This window comes from Triturus cristatus, chromosome 8 (assembly GCF_964204655.1).
Source record: "Triturus cristatus chromosome 8, aTriCri1.1, whole genome shotgun sequence".
Classification (NCBI taxonomy): Eukaryota; Metazoa; Chordata; class Amphibia; order Caudata; family Salamandridae; genus Triturus; species Triturus cristatus.
Window position 1 is genome coordinate 1,499,223,626 of NC_140591.1, and position 3,211 is coordinate 1,499,226,836.

The 3,211-nt window shown below is 37.6% G+C and overlaps 1 long non-coding RNA gene across 1 annotated transcript; it reads left to right on the forward strand.

Annotated features, from left to right (window-relative positions):
• The first annotated feature begins 2,605 nt into the window (after nt 1–2,605).
• Nucleotides 2,606–2,961, forward strand: LOC146806010 (uncharacterized). The gene is made up of 3 exons (XR_014967538.1): nt 2,606–2,680; nt 2,778–2,833; nt 2,921–2,961. It is a non-coding gene; the product is annotated as an uncharacterized LOC146806010 (long non-coding RNA).
• Nucleotides 2,962–3,211: the final 250 nt, after the last annotated feature.

Genomic DNA, 3,211 nt, shown 5'->3' on the forward strand with positions numbered 1-3,211 from the left:
AAGTAATGGATTAATTGCAGAGGGTTAGTAAAGGGAAGAAGAGAGTGTTTAATGGGAGTGGTGGGCATGTGCTCCTGTTAGTTGAAAAAATTGGATAAAGGGGGTAAGAGTTTGGATAGTGTGTATGGCAGTCCATACTATTCAGAGAGGTTTTCGGTTGAGTCAGCAAGTGGAGGTAAATAAAAATGAATATATATATATACAGAGAAACATACCCATATAGCTAAATATATAGCAATATATATTCATACATGTATAAACACATTATAATTATGCAATTTTATGTACAAGGCACACATTCCAATATTTAAACACTCATATCTATACACATGTCATAAAAATTATATGCTCAGCGATTCACATTCGTGTTGTGCAGAATAACATTTTTGTTTGCATTTAAAAAAATTGTTAAACTTAGATATACCGTCCTTATAATCACATATTTATATCACGATAGATAGATATGTCTACAAAATACTAAGAACACAGTAATCAACAAATATGTTAATTGCACAATATGACATACAGATATATTATGCAGAAACTTAAAATTACTATATTTGAATTTTTGCTTTGTGTTTCTCTCAATATATGTGTGTGTGTGCATGTGTATAGTATATATAACACAAATTGATATAGACAATACATGTATACAGACAAACCCACATATCTAAATATAGACACATACTTCTATGCATACATATATAAAAACACATATACACATTACACTTAGTAATTTGACTGTAAAATGAATTGATCTCTATGTATTTACATCCATGAGTACATATATGTAATATTTTTTAAATAGTCAGACATGGACATGTTTGTTGTGCATAGCTACACTTAGGCACTATTTATTTATTTATTTGTTCAGTTAAATTATGTATGTATTCACTTATTGTATTTTCTTGTAATACCTAAAAACGATATTTTTATAACTTAGGAGATTCTCTCTAAACATATTTAAGTACTCAGACATATATGTATTATCAAAGACAGTAGCACACACCCATATACAGAAAACTCACACAACTCTACAAGTGCACAAGAAAATTTTACAGCACATGAGGGCTATCACCAATGTGGATTGATCATACCCTGTAGCACAACACTGCGAGATAGCACACGAGATGAAACCTGCACAGATGAACTATTTTGTCGACGATGCAGTGCCAGCAAGCAGACGGGGGGGGGGTAACCATATAAAATCATTAAGGCAACTGGAAACTAAATATATAATAATGTTAGACAGCTTGTTCCCAATGGGCTAAATTATGATGAAGAACCACACTGGTGTTTGTGAATCTAGAATATGATTATTAATTAGAAAAAAGAGCATTAGACTAGCAACACAAAGAACGTCATTTATGCTATAGTCTGTCCCTGCAATAAGATTTACATAGGCCAGACTACCCAAAAAGTGAAATGCCGGATACTTCAACACTGCAGCAGAATAAGGTGTACCACTTCTGGAGCACCCATGGTCGAACACTTCAAAACATTCAACCATCCCCATGAATCGATGAAATGGCTGGTAATTGAAGCCATTACACTGGGCGTTAGGGGTGGTGACCTGGGTTCAATCCTCAATATTAGGGAATGTAAATGGATGGACCGTTTTGAATCCGTCCTAAATGGCCTTAATGAACTTGATGCAACGTACGCCCAATTATCCTTACTAAATAATACCTAAGTTTCATGATGCTGAGTGGTGTACACTCCACACTGTCCTCCTCACATCACAGGCCTCTGCGTTAAGCTCTACTGGTTTTATGAAACTACTTTGTATTATATTCTAACTTTAATTAGTAATGTGATCAATGTTTTTTTAAGCCTAATATGTACCAAGTAGGCCTTGTTACATGCCAAATAATACTCCGTATGGTGGTTGATTGACAGCAAATATTTCCCACCAATCTGTACTTATTGCCAAAATTATGCTCGATTGTATGCCTGTTTCAGAATTGAGGTTGTCGCCGGACCGCAATCATTTAGAAACCAATCACGGGTATTTTTACCCTTTTTCATTTCCATTGTACGTTCTCTCTTAGAGTTAATCAATGCTGTGAAAATATGATCATCTGTATCGTGGTTATGTACTTAGAACCAGCAATGGGTCCCTGCTTCGAGTTTGCATTTATTTATTTACTTTCGATCTCTTCGAGCCCTTGGCCATACACACCCCTGAGTCTCCACCAATCAGGGCGCAATCCTTCCGTTTGTGCGCGCGCGTCTGTTTGGTATTTAAGTGGTCATGTGACAAAGCCCAGAGTTAGCTGTCAGACTGTCCGACGCGGCCCTTGAGGTATGTCACACCATGCTGCCTTTGAGTGGTTTTCTCCCTTCCCCTTCGCTACAGCATGTTTGGCTGGCTGAAACCCTTTCTCTCGAGACTGCTTTTCGGTGTCTCGCCCGCACTTTTCTTTCTGTTTGATTTTAATTATTTAATGCTCCTTGTAATTGGATAAGTCCGTTTTCCCGCATGTTGCCATTACTGATTAACGTAATCCTATTGAGTTAAACATGCGCTGTTCTTGGTCATGTTTTAGATTTTGATCCGAGTGATAGAGATACATTCTCTTTGTTTTTCAGCTTTGGTCACAAATGGATCTTTGTTCACGCTGATCAATTCAGCCGTCCTCAGATTCACCCACCGAGGTTTTGAATACTACACCCTTTGGTGAGTATTTTTTTCACCTCGGTTCCATGGTTACGTACTGTGATTTTAACTCCTAATTCCGTAGTACTCCTCGTCTCTTTCCCTTTCTTTCCTCCAGGAGCACTCCTTGGCCCTCCCTCCATTTTTCCAGCCTGATTTATTCTGCTGACGCTGGTAATTTTCAATCAATTTTTGCTTTCCTATACAATTGGCTTATTTTAGACACACCTTATTACATTAAATTTTGATCCTTGTCCTCAGGTGTAAGCCCACTCCCTTCCCTCGGTCCTGATGAAGACCCCGATTCCAAGCAAACCAATTTGCTGGTTCTAATAGGGGTCGAAACGTCGACTTGTTTCTGTCTTCGATCAACACAGGAGATTGTCAGTGATTGTACAACTGCCTTCTATATGTGTTGTTATATTTTAGTTTTGTTGCCATTTAAGTGGCAGGTTAGGCTCTTAAACAAACTGTGGATGTTCCTATTATACACAACCTTCCTCCCTCACAACGTCCTGCACTTATCCCAAATATCTTGCACTTATCACGTCT